At 39.0% G+C, this 19,726-nt stretch overlaps 3 long non-coding RNA genes across 3 annotated transcripts; 1 reads left to right on the top strand and 2 right to left on the bottom strand.

Annotated features, from left to right (window-relative positions):
* Positions 1 to 1,408: 1,408 nt before the first annotated feature.
* Positions 1,409 to 4,888, bottom strand: LOC135570095 (uncharacterized). The gene is made up of 3 exons (XR_010463426.1): positions 4,731 to 4,888; positions 2,907 to 2,998; positions 1,409 to 2,478 (listed from the first exon to the last, which is right to left on the bottom strand). It is a non-coding gene; the product is annotated as an uncharacterized LOC135570095 (long non-coding RNA).
* Positions 4,889 to 13,978: 9,090 nt separating this feature from the next.
* LOC135570096 (uncharacterized) lies at positions 13,979 to 18,351 on the top strand. Its single transcript, XR_010463427.1, has 2 exons — positions 13,979 to 14,490; positions 16,659 to 18,351. It is a non-coding gene; the product is annotated as an uncharacterized LOC135570096 (long non-coding RNA).
* A 39-nt stretch (positions 18,352 to 18,390) lies between these two features.
* On the bottom strand, positions 18,391 to 19,296 carry LOC135570097 (uncharacterized). The gene is made up of 2 exons (XR_010463428.1): positions 19,114 to 19,296; positions 18,391 to 18,654 (listed from the first exon to the last, which is right to left on the bottom strand). It is a non-coding gene; the product is annotated as an uncharacterized LOC135570097 (long non-coding RNA).
* Positions 19,297 to 19,726: the final 430 nt, after the last annotated feature.

Below are 19,726 nucleotides of genomic sequence, written 5' to 3'. Positions count from 1 at the left end.
CCTCATTAGCAGATATACTACATCCATAACTAGCAGTTTTCTCATTAGCAGATATACTACATCCATAACTAGCAGTTTCCTCATTAGCAGATATACTACATCCATAACTAGCAGTTTCCTCATTACCAGATATACTACATCCATAACTAGCGGTTTCCTCATTACCAGATATACTACATCCATAACTAGCAGTTTCCTCATTAGCAGATATACTACATCCATAACTAGTGGTTTCCTCATTACCAGATATACTACATCCATAACTAGTGGTTTCCTCATTACCAGATATACTACATCCATAACTAGCAGTTTCCTCATTAGCAGGGAGGAGTGCCTCCAATCATCGATGTTACTACTAATGTGAAAACAATACAAAATTGTTGCTCACATGACTGTTTTAAGACATTTGTCAAATAATTTAACAGACGTCAATTGTTGTACAACTTCATGGGTACGCTCTGGGCATCACCTTTTAACTCAAATAAACAGTCGATTTCTGCTGTTTTGAGCCTTTAACCATCTGTCTGACTTTGTTCTTCACACAGGAGAACAACATCATGATGCTGACAAGGCAGAGAAGAGTCTCTCCAGATCAGAACACCTCAAGAAACACCTGCAGAGACCCACAGGGAATAAATCTCACCACTGCTCTGTATGTGGGAAGAGTTACTCAAGATCAGATTCACTTAAACTACATAAGAGAATACACCAGCGAGTACACACAGGAGAGAAACCTCACCACTGTTTTGACTGTGGGAAGAGTTACTTAAAATCAGATTCACTTAAACTACACCTGAGAATACACACTGGAGAGAATCTTCACTTCTGCTCTGACTGTGGGAAGAGATTCACCTCTTCAGTAGACCTTAAAATACATCAGAGAATTCACACTGGAGAGAAACCTTTTGGCTGTGATCAATGTGGGAAGAGTATTACTAAGCCAAGCAACTTGAAATCACACCAGCGAATACACACTGGAGAGAAACCTTATGGCTGTGATCAATGTGGGAAGAGTTTTACTCAGTCAAGCGGCCTGATATCACACCAGATAACACACACAGGAGAGAAACCATATAGCTGTACTCAATGTGGGAAGAGTTTTGCTACATCTGTCTATCTGAAGATACACCAGAGAATACACACAGGAGAGAAATCCCATAGCTGTAATCAATGTGGGAAGAGTTTTACTCAGTCAAGCAGCCTGATATCACACCAGCGGACACACACATGAGAGAAACCTTATGGCTATGATCAATGTGACAAGAGATACTCTGATAACATATATCTAGTCAAACATCAGAAAATACATGGAGTTGTTTCATGAAATCAATGGAATATTGTCACAATGTAGAATGTTGTAACATTGTAGTAGGAGTATTCTAATGATGTCACAATGTAGAATAATGATGTCACAATGTAGAATGTTGTAACATTGTAGTAGGAGTATTCTAATGATGTCACAATGTAGAATGTTGTAACATTGTAGTAGGAGTATTTGAATGAATTTCACAATGTAGAACCCTAAACGTTTGCCCCCTGTTCAATTTGATGAATTGATTTCAGCATGATATGGATATTAGCCTCTGGGGAAGAATCCAGGCTCTGAATTGAATGAGTTCTATTTATGTGATTTAACAAAAAGATCAGGTGTGATGTTAATGTTTGTATGTTTTGTATTGTTTATAAAATATATATTTTCAGGTCTTTTTTCATAACTTAATTTCAATGTACTTGCAGCTTATACACCTATAATCAATATTATTAACAATCTAACATCACTCCAGTATTTATTGACAACATTCAAGCGCTAATTGTCTTTATTCCACTACTGAAGAAGCATGTCTCAAATCACCTCATATTTCAAACATTCAGCCTGACAAAGATATGTTGTATTATTCCATGCCTCAACAATCACATTTGCTTTTGCTTTTTTTTCCAATTCATGTAACATTTAGTTTTTGGGGGGTTTCTTGATGGAGAACATAACAACAAACAATGGAGTAAAACAAGTTTATAATTTGTATTGGATGTTGCATCAAATTGTTAATATTTGAATCAATGACATTTCCTTAAAATGCTCAGTCTTTCAGTTAAGTTTCTGTTTGTGCAAAGGCATATTTTGGTCCATCTTAGACTGAATTTATCTTCTACCTTGTCATTATAGCGCATGGTCCATCTACGTATGAAAAACAGTATCAATTCAGTGCATGGTATGTAAGTTTAGTATCACTTTTCAACCAACCCAGTGCATTTGTTGAAAATCAAAAATGTTTAAATGAACAATACATCAAAGGATCAAACTACTGAAAACTGAAACAGACAAATGGATCAAACAGATCAATCCCACTTTTCCAGCCTGCTGAAGGTGTGGTGGAGTGGTGAACACCACCCCCGGCTCTACCAGGGGCTTGAGGTGGTCTCCCACAGCTCTGCTTATGTCATGTTCTGTGGCCTTGCCGTTCCATTTCTTGACTGCCCCTGCAACACAGAAAGAAATATATTTAGTAATATTATATAAAACTCTCAAAGTAATGGATATGGAGCATTTATGGCCTCAGTTACACCTGGCACCTAAATGTGATTTCTGTCATCCGATCGCTCCATTAGGTTCAGATCTAACAGGATGGGCCTTTGACGCAGTCAGGCCACCAAATATGCATAAGCAATGTAAAGAGATGTGGGGAAAAGTAAATTCTACATAAATTACCTTCATAATATCAAAGAACAAATGTTTGTGTCTGGGGGAAAATTTACTTTCATACAGCCAAAAGGGGTGAGAAATTACACCAATATCAGTGGACAATTTGTACTAATGTAAATAAACATGGATGATGGAACATATTACCTTTTGCTTACGTGATGAACCATTAAGGGGACATAAATATTTACCATCTTTGACCTCTCACCTCTCTGGCTGTAGAAGTGTTCTTCCTAACCAGTCCCTCAACAGCTCTCTGACTGAGCTCCACCCTCACTGGGTCTTCAGAGGAGAGGAAGGCTGAGGAGGGATGGAAGGATGAATGGATCAGTCAGTCAATAAAGTGTAGAGCTGCTGTCTGACAAAATCACTATTTTAGTAGTTCATTAAAGGAAATAAGGCTTTATGACTGCTGAATACCAACTATTAATCACTTAGATCATGTATTTTCAGGTAGAGATAGATCCTTGGGAAGTCACTAGCCCGTTGAAGTTGACATTTACAATGGTTAAGGTAGGGTTGAGGGTAGGGATGTCCCAAGGATCCCAGATAGCATTGACCATTGTGCATTCTTCTGTCTCTTTTACATAGCAGGTGATGGGTTCTGACTTCTGAACTTGAAAAAAATTAAATATCCGTATAATGTGAAATTGAATGAAACAATAATGTATGTTGATGCTAATATGATGTACAATATTCCATGATGTTTCTATATGATAATAATAGCCTAATATATTTAATATATAACAGTTTCACTAATTCATTTTAATTAACTTTAATCATACACTACTGTTTTTTTTAACAGTTTCACTAATTAATTTTAATTAACTTAATTATTATGATTCAACATCAGTTCACCGTCTCACCTCATACTGTATTGGAGCAGCAGCCGCTGACTGCCCAGTTCACCGTCAGTTCGTTGATGCTTATCATCATGTTTTGAATCTGAGAGTAAATAGATCCGATTACAACTCCAAAAATGAAGGGTTCAACTGGAGTTGTTCTCTGATCCCAAAAGTTTCTTCAAAGAACCGTCGAGGAAGGGTAGTTAATTATTACAACTGAAAATATTAGATGCGAAACAAGTTAAAAAGGTTAAGTTGGGGTTTGATGTCGAAATAATAATTATAATAATATAACATACTAATAATGAATAACGAAGACAATGATGGTTTTCGTTGAATATAACGTTACTATAGTTAATTACAGTAGAAAGCCGTTGATCTAGCTAGATACCGTTACGTTAGATGTCCTAACTAGGCACAACAAGGTTTGGATTATTTCCCTCAACTATATTTGTTCCCATGTATTGTATATCGTTTCCATAAAGCCAACATGGCTTTACACTCTCATTAACGTAAGTTTCCAATCTAGAGCAGTTCTCAGTTTTGTGATAATGAACTAGCAAACGTTAACTAACTAAGTAAGGACGGTGACCTGTCCAGACGAGATGTACAAGGAACTGAATCGTCAATGGAGGTCTTCCTCTTTATATAGCCTGCTACAGCCTGCAACACTATTAACTCACAAGGGGGCATAACGTTACATGAACAATCCCATCCCATTTTGGAAACGTTACATGTCTGCGTTAAGTATCTTAATTATCTTTTCATTATCTTCTCAGAAATGAATCAAGTCCATTGAATGGATATCGACAAAACGAGATTTCAAGGACTAGCAGAGGTAGAGAGGCGAGGCAGGGGTGAGGACATCATCCTGCTATTTTGACAGTCCCTGAAGGACAATACAGAAGAGGGATTTTCTCTTATTCCTTCCCTTTCTCTAATGTATTTTGTAATAAAATTAGCAAGTGTAGTAAGATCAATGCTTTACTAGGACTGGAGACCACAGCAGCGATTCTGCTCTTGCCCTACCTCTTCAGGACCCGAGGGGTCTTTATGTCCATGACAAGGTATGCTTATGCACCAATCATCTGTTTCTTCATAAACATAGGTGTGCATGCTTATATAAAACTACAGCTGAACTTTTGTTATGGTCTTTGTTAATTGTATGTGTATTAATCTTTTCTTACTTTTGTTGACACAGATTTCACCGCTCTTCACTCCTTTACTGCACATCGGTGGAAATCCATTTCACCATGAGAGTGAAATCCCGCTGGCCTTTGATGGGGAGAACATCCACGCCCTCGAGGACGTCCCCATGGGACTTGGGGCTCTGCTTCGGCTGTATTAAAAAAAAAAATTCCCTTAAATTTCCCAAAAATGTCAGAAAAACACTTATGTTATTAAGTTACTGTGTTCTGGGGATAAGAGAAGTTGGGTGAAGTTACCAGGGCCGGTCATAAAGATGGCAAACTTTATGATATACACACTAAAGCTGAAAAATCTGCATTTATTACCAAGTCTACAATGTTGTTAGTTTACCTATGATTCATTTTTAATGTATGTTGTTTTTATGTTGTTTTTATTGTACATCATCATTTGTAAAAAAAATTGTGGATAAATTGTTTTGTAAATATTAATTCACATTTGTCGTGCCACTAAATAAACAATTAATTATTTAAGTCAAAATTGTCAATATTATTATAATATGTTTTTATAATGGAGGGAAGGTGGACAGGGAGTTAAAAAATGAACCCCAAATGTTCTTTGAGGAACCATGATAAGGGGTTCTTCAAATAACATATAGGTGTTCCCACAAAAGGTTCTTCAAATAACTGTTTTAGCTTTTTGTCTGAAAGTTATTTTCTCAACTGTGATACCAACTCCAGTCAGCAGATGGCGATGTGTGTCTTTCAGGTGATTCTGCCACTGTGACGTGTAATATTGTGGACTGGACGCTCCTTCAACATCAACAGTTGTATTCTAACACAGCTCAGGTGTCTGGGCAGCCAACTATATACTCCATTAACATCACATAGTACAGTTAGTATGAGTATTCTAACACAGCTCAGGTCTCTGGGCAGCCAACTATATACTCCATTAACATCACATAGTACAGTTAGTATGAGTATTCTAACACAGCTCAGGTGTCTGGGCAGCCAACTATATACTCCATTAACATCACATAGTACAGTTAGTATGAGTATTCTAACACAGCTCAGGTCTCTGGGCAGCCAACTATATACTCCATTAACATCACATAGTACAGTTAGTATGAGTATTCTAACACAGCTCAGGTGTCTGGGCAGCCAACTATATACTCCATTAACATCACATAGTACAGTTAGTATGAGTATTCTAACACAGCTCAGGTGTCTGGGCAGCCAACTATATACTCCATTAACATCACATAGTACAGTTAGTATGAGTATTCTAACACAGCTCAGGTGTCTGGGCAGCCAACTATATACTCCATTAACATCACATAGTACAGTTAGTATGAGTATTCTAACACAGCTCAGGTGTCTGGGCAGCCAACTATATACTCCATTAACATCACATAGTACAGTTAGTATGAGTATTCTAACACAGCTCAGGTCTCTGGGCAGCCAACTATATACTCCATTAACATCACATAGTACAGTTAGTATGAGTATTCTAACACAGCTCAGGTGTCTGGGCAGCCAACTATATACTCCATTAACATCACATAGTACAGTTAGTATGAGTATTCTAACACAGCTCAGGTGTCTGGGCAGCCAACTATATACTCCATTAACATCACATAGTACAGTTAGTATGAGTATTCTAACACAGCTCAGGTCTCTGGGCAGCCAACTATATACTCCATTAACATCACATAGTACAGTTAGTATGAGTATTCTAACACAGCTCAGGTGTCTGGGCAGCCAACTATATACTCCATTAACATCAAATAGTACAGTTAGTATGAGTATTCTAACACAGCTCAGGTGTCTGGGCAGCCAACTATATACTCCATTAACATCAAATAGTACAGTTAGTATGAGTATTCTAACACAGCTCAGGTCTCTGGGCAGCCAACTATATACTCCATTAACATCACATAGTACAGTTAGTATGAGTATTCTAACACAGCTCAGGTGTCTGGGCAGCCAACTATATACTCCATTAACATCACATAGTACAGTTAGTATGAGTATTCTAACACAGCTCAGGTGTCTGGGCAGCCAACTATATACTCCATTAACATCACATAGTACAGTTAGTATGAGTATTCTAACACAGCTCAGGTCTCTGGGCAGCCAACTATATACTCCATTAACATCACATAGTACAGTTAGTATGAGTATTCTAACACAGCTCAGGTCTCTGGGCAGCCAACTATATACTCCATTAACATCACATAGTACAGTTAGTATGAGTATTCTAACACAGCTCAGGTCTCTGGGCAGCCAACTATATACTCCATTAACATCACATAGTACAGTTAGTATGAGTATTCTAACACAGCTCAGGTCTCTGGGCAGCCAACTATATACTCCATTAACATCACATAGTACAGTTAGTATGAGTATTCTAACACAGCTCAGGTGTCTGGGCAGCCAACTATATACTCCATTAACATCACATAGTACAGTTAGTATGAGTATTCTAACACAGCTCAGGTCTCTGGGCAGCCAACTATATACTCCATTAACATCACATAGTACAGTTAGTATGAGTATTCTAACACAGCTCAGGTGTCTGGGCAGCCAACTATATACTCCATTAACATCACATAGTACAGTTAGTATGAGTATTCTAACACAGCTCAGGTCTCTGGGCAGCCAACTATATACTCCATTAACATCACATAGTACAGTTAGTATGAGTATTCTAACACAGCTCAGGTGTCTGGGCAGCCAACTATATACTCCATTAACATCACATAGTACAGTTAGTATGAGTATTCTAACACAGCTCAGGTCTCTGGGCAGCCAACTATATACTCCATTAACATCACATAGTACAGTTAGTATGAGTATTCTAACACAGCTCAGGTCTCTGGGCAGCCAACTATATACTCCATTAACATCACATAGTACAGTTAGTATGAGTATTCTAACACAGCTCAGGTGTCTGGGCAGCCAACTATATACTCCATTAACATCACATAGTACAGTTAGTATGAGTATTCTAACACAGCTCAGGTCTCTGGGCAGCCAACTATATACTCCATTAACATCACATAGTACAGTTAGTATGAGTATTCTAACACAGCTCAGGTGTCTGGGCAGCCAACTATATACTCCATTAACATCACATAGTACAGTTAGTATGAGTATTCTAACACAGCTCAGGTCTCTGGGCAGCCAACTATATACTCCATTAACATCACATAGTACAGTTAGTATGAGTATTCTAACACAGCTCAGGTGTCTGGGCAGCCAACTATATACTCCATTAACATCACATAGTACAGTTAGTATGAGTATTCTAACACAGCTCAGGTCTCTGGGCAGCCAACTATATACTCCATTAACATCACATAGTACAGTTAGTATGAGTATTCTAACACAGCTCAGGTGTCTGGGCAGCCAACTATATACTCCATTAACATCACATAGTACAGTTAGTATGAGTATTCTAACACAGCTCAGGTCTCTGGGCAGCCAACTATATACTCCATTAACATCACATAGTACAGTTAGTATGAGTATTCTAACACAGCTCAGGTCTCTGGGCAGCCAACTATATACTCCATTAACATCACATAGTACAGTTAGTATGAGTATTCTAACACAGCTCAGGTCTCTGGGCAGCCAACTATATACTCCATTAACATCACATAGTACAGTTAGTATGAGTATTCTAACACAGCTCAGGTGTCTGGGCAGCCAACTATATACTCCATTAACATCACATAGTACAGTTAGTATGAGTATTCTAACACAGCTCAGGTGTCTGGGCAGCCAACTATATACTCCATTAACATCACATAGTACAGTTAGTATGAGTATTCTAACACAGCTCAGGTCTCTGGGCAGCCAACTATATACTCCATTAACATCACATAGTACAGTTAGTATGAGTATTCTAACACAGCTCAGGTGTCTGGGCAGCCAACTATATACTCCATTAACATCACATAGTACAGTTAGTATGAGTATTCTAACACAGCTCAGGTGTCTGGGCAGCCAACTATATACTCCATTAACATCACATAGTACAGTTAGTATGAGTATTCTAACACAGCTCAGGTGTCTGGGCAGCCAACTATATACTCCATTAACATCACATAGTACAGTTAGTATGAGTATTCTAACACAGCTCAGGTGTCTGGGCAGCCAACTATATACTCCATTAACATCACATAGTACAGTTAGTATGAGTATTCTAACACAGCTCAGGTCTCTGGGCAGCCAACTATATACTCCATTAACATCACATAGTACAGTTAGTATGAGTATTCTAACACAGCTCAGGTGTCTGGGCAGCCAACTATATACTCCATTAACATCAAATAGTACAGTTAGTATGAGTATTCTAACACAGCTCAGGTCTCTGGGCAGCCAACTATATACTCCATTAACATCACATAGTACAGTTAGTATGAGTATTCTAACACAGCTCAGGTCTCTGGGCAGCCAACTATATACTCCATTAACATCACATAGTACAGTTAGTACTCCATTAGTATTCTAACACAGCTCAGGTGTCTGGGCAGCCAACTATATACTCCATTAACATCACATAGTACAGTTAGTATGAGTATTCTAACACAGCTCAGGTGTCTGGGCAGCCAACTATATACTCCATTAACATCACATAGTACAGTTAGTATGAGTATTCTAACACAGCTCAGGTCTCTGGGCAGCCAACTATATACTCCATTAACATCACATAGTACAGTTAGTATGAGTATTCTAACACAGCTCAGGTGTCTGGGCAGCCAACTATATACTCCATTAACATCACATAGTACAGTTAGTATGAGTATTCTAACACAGCTCAGGTGTCTGGGCAGCCAACTATATACTCCATTAACATCACATAGTACAGTTAGTATGAGTATTCTAACACAGCTCAGGTGTCTGGGCAGCCAACTATATACTCCATTAACATCACATAGTACAGTTAGTATGAGTATTCTAACACAGCTCAGGTGTCTGGGCAGCCAACTATATACTCCATTAACATCACATAGTACAGTTAGTATGAGTATTCTAACACAGCTCAGGTGTCTGGGCAGCCAACTATATACTCCATTAACATCACATAGTACAGTTAGTATGAGTATTCTAACACAGCTCAGGTGTCTGGGCAGCCAACTATATACTCCATTAACATCACATAGTACAGTTAGTATGAGTATTCTAACACAGCTCAGGTGTCTGGGCAGCCAACTATATACTCCATTAACATCACATAGTACAGTTAGTATGAGTATTCTAACACAGCTCAGGTGTCTGGGCAGCCAACTATATACTCCATTAACATCACATAGTACAGTTAGTATGAGTATTCTAACACAGCTCAGGTGTCTGGGCAGCCAACTATATACTCCATTAACATCACATAGTACAGTTAGTATGAGTATTCTAACACAGCTCAGGTGTCTGGGCAGCCAACTATATACTCCATTAACATCACATAGTACAGTTAGTATGAGTATTCTAACACAGCTCAGGTGTCTGGGCAGCCAACTATATACTCCATTAACATCACATAGTACAGTTAGTATGAGTATTCTAACACAGCTCAGGTGTCTGGGCAGCCAACTATATACTCCATTAACATCACATAGTACAGTTAGTATGAGTATTCTAACACAGCTCAGGTGTCTGGGCAGCCAACTATATACTAACACAGCCATTAACATCACATAGTACAGTTAGTATGAGTATTCTAACACAGCTCAGGTCTCTGGGCAGCCAACTATATACTCCATTAACATCACATAGTACAGTTAGTATGAGTATTCTAACACAGCTCAGGTCTCTGGGCAGCCAACTATATACTCCATTAACATCACATAGTACAGTTAGTATGAGTATTCTAACACAGCTCAGGTGTCTGGGCAGCCAACTATATACTCCATTAACATCACATAGTACAGTTAGTATGAGTATTCTAACACAGCTCAGGTGTCTGGGCAGCCAACTATATACTCCATTAACATCACATAGTACAGTTAGTATGAGTATTCTAACACAGCTCAGGTCTCTGGGCAGCCAACTATATACTCCATTAACATCACATAGTACAGTTAGTATGAGTATTCTAACACAGCTCAGGTCTCTGGGCAGCCAACTATATACTCCATTAACATCACATAGTACAGTTAGTATGAGTATTCTAACACAGCTCAGGTGTCTGGGCAGCCAACTATATACTCCATTAACATCAAATAGTACAGTTAGTATGAGTATTCTAACACAGCTCAGGTGTCTGGGCAGCCAACTATATACTCCATTAACATCAAATAGTACAGTTAGTATGAGTATTCTAACACAGCTCAGGTGTCTGGGCAGCCAACTATATACTCCATTAACATCAAATAGTACAGTTAGTATGAGTATTCTAACACAGCTCAGGTCTCTGGGCAGCCATTTTTTTAAACTAGGTTGCCCCTTTAAAAAAGCCATACAACAATCAATCAACCAATCTGCAGTTCAACCAATAACAAAGCTGTAATTACACCACTATTTTGGAAATAAGATGGATGGGGCTGGAGAAATGTAACTACTCTCAAATTCATAGACAGACCTATGGATAAAAGGACTGACCATCCATGATATCAACATTATAGTTTTAACCATGTTGAGGCTATACAGTGTTGGTTTACATTGTTTCTAAACATTGGAGTAAAAAAAAGCTTATTTGGGGATCTGATGGGGTAAACAGTTGAACTAAGCTCATGATGCATGCGTTATATTCTTCAAGAACCAATGCCTATAAATAAATAATTTACTCAAAATATGGATGTAGCAATGGCAAATTTCTCCTTTAACACCACACATCAGTTCAACAACCGCAGAGTTTGTGCTTCTGTTAAGACAGTACTTGCTATTCTGTTAAGACAGTACTTACTAGTGTTAATCAGGGCCCGTTCATCGTTAGAACCATCGGACGCCTTAAGATGCGTTTGGGAAACGGGGCCCGGATATCCAGTTTGCTCCTCTTCTTCATTGTTCGATGAGACAGTCACCTCCCCCTCCACTTCTTTCACTGAAACGTCGTCGCCCTCTTTCATTCTGAACGAGTCTTCCTCTTCTTTAACTGAGACGTCTTTCTCTTATTCTTTCACCGTAACAGCCTCAACCTCTACTTGTTTTTGTATTGTAACAGCCTCCTCCTCTTTCACGAGAGCTTCTTTCTCCATCCAGCAGACCTCCTCTTCTTCAGCAGGAACGTGGTTAAGTTTGAGACTGGAGCTATGAGGCATGTACTGAAGTCGCTAAGCGGTATAATTGAAAGCAGTGTCCCTTTATCAGCAGCACGTGATCAATGACGTCTGAAGAATAATTTCGTTGAACACCTGATTGGTTTTGATTAATTTGGGCTCGTTCGACATTGCAGCCGACAGTGCAGGTGGCTGCTGACTGCTGACTGACTAATTTACAAATCACCTTGCATCAGAAATAACTACTCATTATTATTTATAAATGTATATATGACATAAAGACTACGCTGCGGGACTTCATCTATACTAATGTGGCTGTTCTAAATTCTGTGTCTGAGTAATGAACCTATTTTTGACACAATTGGCTGGAAAAGAGCCAATGCTTCAGGAAGCTTTGTTTCCCCATCACTATTTTTCAGCATGTTTTCTGTGAATTAGACTACGGGAGTTTTGTAACATGTTCCACCTTGGCTTACTGTTAGTTGGGTTCTAACTGGTCTCCGGTAGTTGGTCTCGCTGACCATAACCGCGCTTGTTGGTTATGCTGTTTAGGCTAATAGCTAGTTGGCTAAATAGCTAACGTTAGCTGGCTGTCTAAGATAACTGCATGTAGCTAACATTCTTTGATTGGTTAGATGGCATTATATATTTCCAAAACTGTGGTTTACGTTAATCACCCAAGTCATGAGCGCAAATAATTTTGAACTTTAAGTTCTACATTTGAAGTTATTTATGTTGTAGTTGACATCATAGGGAATAGGCTGGTCCTGCATATTACTTCACACCTGACTTTGGCATTCTTCTGAATTCTGATTGGTTTAAAAAAATATATATATATTGTATTTGATATTTTATAAACAATACAAAACATACAAACATCAAACAATCATTCACTGCCCAGACCCACTAGAACACACCTCCATCTCCATTAACTACATCACACCTGCCCAGACCCACTAGAACACACCCCCATCTCCATTAACTTCATCACACCTGCCCAGACCCACTAGAACACACCTCCATCTCCATTAACTACATCTGCCCAGACCCACAGCGTCCAGCGCATCAGCACCATTTTATTTCTCTCCGTCACTTTCAACTTTTAGATAATAAAGCATTTTACCTTTCTATTGAATTAACAACAGAGGATTGGTTGATTTCCAGGTTTGAACTATAATATTTAAGATGACTGATTAGAAAGGTATCATCCAACCATCGGGTATCTCACTGCATCCTCATATGCCATGTCTTGAAATATGCAGACAGACCTATTTAAAGTAAATGTACATTATAACACTGTACTTCTGACAGCCAACGTTCTAACTCCTCCCCTAACTTTATGACATCGTAACATTCCCAGAAGGATTATTGAGTCATTGTTAGTTTTACACTTAAGACATAACTGTCGTTATGCTGTAGAATTTGTGAATTTGACATGTCAGTTGGAATAATGATAGATTTCTGGAGGTACCCTTGTCACTACAACCAATCAGTGAGCAGCTTCCCTTCCCCCACATCTCAGGCAGTTCTGTTACTCACAACACTTCCTCTGCTTTCCTCAACAATGGAGAAGCCCCCTGAGCTAAAGCCTTGCCATTTTTACAAATAGGAAATAATATTTCATGTTTTACTCGTACCTCAGCCAGCATTGTGAATGTTGTCTGAGGCGGTGACATACTAGACCATGGCAGTAAATCTAATACTTAGGTGTTTTTAGTTACGCATGAAAGGTCTGTGGTGGTTATGTGGTTATATGTTACTGACCTTGGAATACATTTCTGGACATGCTGGCAGGGTCTGAATCAAACCCAATGTCCACCTGGCACACTGGCAGGGTCTGAATCAAACCCAATGTCCACCTGGCACACTGACAGGGTCTGAATCAAACCCAATGTCCACCTGGCACACTGATGTATTGTTACACCATGTAGGCGCAGTATAGACCTAGTCTGTTCATTATATACACCATGCGTTTCCTCCCTCCAGACAGCAGATGGCAATAAGTGTCTTTCAGGCGATGTTTCTACTGTGACTTTTAATCTAGTGGACGGAACGCTTCTTCAACAACTGCAGCCACCTCGGTAGCTCGCTAGACAACAACGTCGGAACATTCAAGTTTTTTAGACAATTTCGTGGTTTATTTGCCACTATGATTTAAACATACTTATGTGGAAACAACTAGATACCACATTTAATACCCCATTTAATTTAATATTTACGTTTAAGTCAACTTGCTGGCTGGTTAAGTTAGCACTAATACTAATACTAATACTAATACTAATACTCGCTAATACTAACTAGCTATTATTTCCGAACATGAGTTCACTAAGCTACTCTCCTCCTGTTAAAGAAGAGGGGGTCTGCTGGACGGAGAAAGAAGCTCTCGTGAAAGAGGAGGAAGAGGAGGCTGTTACAATACAAAAACAAGTAGAGGGTGAGGCTATTACCGTGAAAGAAGAAGAGAAAGACGCCTTCAGAGTGGAGAATGAAGACATTTTTGGCATGAAGAATGAAGAGGGGGAGATTACTGTCACATTAGAGGAGGACGAAGACTGGAGATCTGATTAACACCAGTAAATACAGTGAGTATTGTCTTATAAAACAGGGACATTGATCTGATTAACACCAGTAAATACAGTGAGTATTATCTTATAAAACAGGGACATTGATCTGATTAACACCAGTAAATACAGTGAGTATTATCTTATAAAACAGGGACACAAACTCTGCAGTTGTTGAAGTAATGTGTGATTTTTAAAAGGCCGTTCTACATTGTTGATGACGTCCTCCAGTGATAAAAAAAAAAACTTTTCCTGTTGAAAGTGATATATAAATACAGTAAGAAAAATAGTATTTTTTAGACAACTGCAAACTTGGAGTGAGTGATGTCATAGTAAGTCCTTCAATGAGTTGGCTTGATGGGGAGTTGTGATGTCATCCAATAGGTGATGGATCTTCATGTGAATATTCATTATTCTTTTTAAAATCCTTCCTGTTCTGTCAAGTTGGATGTTCATCATTGCTAGAAAGCCATTTTCAAGTTTTGCCATAGACTTTCAAGACGATTTAAGTCCAAACTGTAACTAGGCCACTTGGGAACATTCAATGTCATCTTGGTAAGCTCCTCCAGTGTAGATTTGGCCTTGAAGTTTAAGTTATTTTCCTGTTAGGACAGTTTTTTTGGTATTCAGATCTCTGAAATGCTCTCTAACTACGTAACATTTAGTGTCTCCTTATATTACGATGGGAAAACAGTTTTCATGGGCACAGAAATCCTAAATCATTTCAGAGTTGGCTAAATCCAATGGTTCTAACTGAGAGTCACCTTAACTTTATTGACAACACCCAAATCGATACTGTCATTACGCGGTTCTTCAATAATTACACATCGTTATTTAATAGTCTAGCTGTTTAGTTACAGTCACATGGGGCCAGGAAATCAGGGTAGCCTAGTGGTTAGAGTGTTGGACTAGTAACCGAAAGGTTGCAAGTTCGAATCCCTGAGCTGACAAGGTACAAATCTGTCATTCAGCCCCTGAACAGGCAGTTAACCTACTGTTCCTAGGCCGTCATTGAAAATAAGAATTTGTTCTTAATTAACTGACTTGCCTAGTAAAATAAAGGTAAAAAAAATAAAAAATAATGTTCAGCTGATCCAGGAAATCATTTTCTGAATGACAGTCACATGACAAACATCACGACCTACAACAAGCAAAGTGCTTCTTCATTCATTACTCTGGTAAAGACAGTTATGCTCCACGTTGGATCCAACATCCCTAACAAATTCATGTTTATAATGTGTTATTGTCTACTTGATTTACAGTAGGGTCTCGTTAGTATGTTTGGACACAGAGTTTCTTACCTGTTAATGTGTAGAGAACTGTTCCTTGATGCTTAGTACAACACATAGAGCTATTTTCCTATATTTGTTGTTAGGTGAAGTTATGGGTCCTACAGTAGGTCTATGTTATTGTTATGGGTCCTAGAGTACACTATGTGTGTCATGCAACAACAACCAAAGTGCTTCTTCATTCATTACATAGGTCTATGTTATTGTTAGGTGAAGTTATGGGCCAATTTGGCAAACAACCCTGATTGTCAGGCTGATGGAAAAGCCAAAGAGCATTTTACTGGTTGAAGTGTTTTTTAAGTACAAAGAGGTTGATTTGCGATGACGACACAAACATTATATTAAGCAGGACGTTCAAACGAGCCTTACAATTTTAATCCAAAGTAGTGTGAAATGCTCTCATAAGCAACCTGGAAATGGAGGTTGCTCCCCTGAGTTTTCTCCCATTCACATTCAGAATACATTGTGAAAAAACAAAATCTTTGCTCACAATTTTTGCTCCAGGCAGATATACTTCATCCAAAACTATTTGGTTTCCTCATTAGGGGGATGAGTTTCTACCACCAAATTGTATGTGCATCGCCCTCGTGTCGCAATTTTAGCAAACACAGAAAGGTGCCTATTTTGTAGACCAAAAGGCGTCTGGCACACTTCTAAGGATTTCAACAACTTTAATAACTTATTTCTAGCCTACAATCATCGATGTTACTACTAATGTGAAAACAAGACAAAATAGGACTATTCTTGCTCATTTTAAGACCATTGTCAAATAATCATTACATTCATTACAGACAACAATTGTTGTACAACATCATGGCTACGCTGTTGGCATCACCTTTTACAATGGATTTCCGCTGTTGTGGGCTTTTAACCATCTGTCTGACTTTGTTGTTCACACAGGAGAGAGACGGGACTACCGTGGGTCCTCTGGGGAGCCTCAACAACCTCATGACGCTGACGAGGCAGAGAAGAGTCTCTCCACATTAGAACACCCCAAGAAACACCTGCAGAGATCCACAGGGAAGAGAACTCTCTGCTGTTCTGACTGTGGGAAGAGATTCACCTCATCAGGCATTACAATTCATCAGCGAACACACACAGGGGTGAAATCTTATAGCTGTGATCAATGTGGGAAGAGTTTTACTACATCTGGCTCTCTGACGTTACACCAGAGAACACACACAGGAGAGAAACCTTATAGCTGTACTCAATGTGGGAAGAGTTTTACTCAGCTCAGCAGCCTAATAACACACCAGAGAATACACACAGGAGAGAAACCTTATAGCTGTACTCAATGTCGGAAGAGTTTTACTAATCCATCCGGCCTGATATCACACCAGAGAACACACACAGGAGAGAAACCTTATAGCTGTACTCAATGTGGGAAGAGGTTTACTCAACAAAGCAACCTGATATCACACCAGAGAATACACACAGGAGAGAAATCCTATAGCTGTGATGAATGTGGGAAGAGTTTTGCCCAATCTGGAGCACTGACAGTGCACCAGAGAGTACACACAGGAGATAAACCTTATAGCTGTGGTCAATGTGGGAAGAGTTTTGGTCAATCTGGAGATCTGAGAGTGCACCAGAGAACACACTTAGGAGAGAGACCTTATAGCTGTGATCAATGTGGGAAGAGTTTTTCCCAATCTGGAGCGCTGACAGTGCACCAGAGAATACACACAGGAGAGAAACCTTATAGCTGTAGTCAATGTGGGAACAGTTTTGCTGCATCAAGAACTCTGACTCAACACCAGAGAATACACACAAGAGAGAAATCCTTTGTCTGTGAATAATGTGGGAAGAGTTTTGGTCAATCTGGCCATCTGGTATCACACCAGAGAGCACACACAGGAGAGAAATCTTATAGCTGTGATCAGTGTGCCAAGAGATACTTTAATAAAAGATCTCTGATCAAACATCAGAAAATACATACATGAATGAGTTATTTCATGATACCAATGAAAACATGACACAATGTAGAATGTTTTAACATTGTAGAGGACGTATTTTAATGACGTCACAATGTAGAACCCTAAACATTTGTCCCCTGTTCTATTGATTTAAGGATGTACACATTACTCCCAGATTCAGTGTGGTTTTTGAGCTGTTAGCTTTAACAGGACATGCAACCCCATCTCTCTCCTCTTCCACAAATTATTTTAGCATGATATCGATGAGTTATAACAAATAAGTGTTGTGTTCCTTTGTTTAGTGACTCCTAAATTTAAATGCCTCACTCCAAAATGTAGCTGACTGTCTTCTGCAGGTTGTCCTCTAACCAGTGAGGTGAAATATATCTCCCATTTCCATGTGTTTGTTTGTGTTAGTTTCAACAGCACGTACAACCTAATTTCCCCTCTAATCAATATCAGTGATTTATTGCTACTTGTCAAAACAACAGTGTTTTTGGTGCTTGTGCAGTTTATAAGGAGCTTGTTTTAAAAATTACAAGTAATATGATTATTGTGGCAGATGTTTGTGTATATAGCACATTTTATGTTTAGGTTTTCAATTTATCCCAAACTGTTTCTGCATATTGGTTATTGGTTTGGAGACATTAAAACTGTGTTTTGACATTGGGGATATCCCACCTAGCAAAATGTCATTGAAAAGACGTTGAAAATGAGACTGTAACCGAATATTTAATATTTACATTTCATGTAACATTTAGTAATCATAATTATTTATGCAACCAACTGACAATTTTTGGGTACAATTATATTGACGTTGTTGCCCTGCTTTTAAAATATCAGGGTTAATTTTCCAGCCTGCTGAAGGTGTGGTGGAGTGGTAAACACCACCCCCTGCTCTACCAGGGGCTTGAGGTGGTCTCCCACAGCTCTGCTTATGTCATGTTCTGTGGCCTTGCTGTTCCATTTCTTGACTGCCCCTGTAACACAGAAATAAATACATTTAGTCATATTATATAAAACATTAAAAGTAATCGATATGGAGCGTCTATGGCCTCAGTTACACCTGGCACCTAAATATGACTTCTGTCATCTGATCACTCCAAGCTGCATTAGGTTCAGATCTACCAGGATGGGCCTTTGACAGTCTGGATGCAGTCAGGCCACTGAATATAAATAAGCAACGTAAAGTGGTGGAGTGAATGAGTGGGGAAAAGTACATTCTACACAAATGACCATAATAGCAAAGAACAAATGTGTGCCTGAGGGGAAATTAACTTTCATACAGCCAGAAGGGGTGAGAAATTACACCAATATCAGTGGACAATTTGTACTAATGTAAATAAACATGGATGATGGAACATATTCCCTTTTGCTTACGTGATGAACCATTAAGGGGACATAAATATTTACCATCTAAACCATATTTGACCTCTCACCTCTCTGGCTGTAGAAGTGTTCTTCCTAACCAGTCCCTCAACAGCTCTCTGACTGAGCTCCACCCTCACTGGGTCTTCAGAGGAGAGGAAGGCTGAGGAGGGTTGGAAGGATGAATGGATCAGTCAGTCAATAAAGTGTAGAGCTGCTGTCTGACAAAAAAATTAGTAGTTCATTAAAATAAATAAGGCTTTATGACTGCTGAATACCAACCTATCAATCACTTAGATCATGTATTTTCAGGTAGAGATAGATCTTGGGACGTCACTAGCCCGTTGAAGTTTACATTTAAAATGGTTAAGTTGTGGATTAAGGTTAGGGTTTAGGGTAGGGATGTCCCAAGAATCCCAGATAGCATTGACCATTGTGCATTTGTAACCGATGTGAAATGGCTAGCTAGTTAGCGGGGTGTGCGCTAATAGCGATGGTAACGATGTTTCGTGGGAGGCAGTTGTTTATGTGTGCAGAGTCCCTGGTTTGAGCCCAGCTAGGGGCGAGGAGAGGGACGGAAGCTATACTGTTACACATTCTTCAGTCTCTTTTACGTAGCAGGTGTAAAAGAAACACAGCCATGACAAGTAGGCGCTCAGGTCATTATGGTCATTGTAGTTTAAA

This window comes from Oncorhynchus nerka, unplaced genomic scaffold (assembly GCF_034236695.1).
Source record: "Oncorhynchus nerka isolate Pitt River unplaced genomic scaffold, Oner_Uvic_2.0 unplaced_scaffold_1108, whole genome shotgun sequence".
In the NCBI taxonomy this organism is placed as follows: Eukaryota; Metazoa; Chordata; class Actinopteri; order Salmoniformes; family Salmonidae; genus Oncorhynchus; species Oncorhynchus nerka.
Note: the sequence above shows the minus strand (reverse complement) of the source record. Positions and strands in the feature narration are given on the sequence as shown.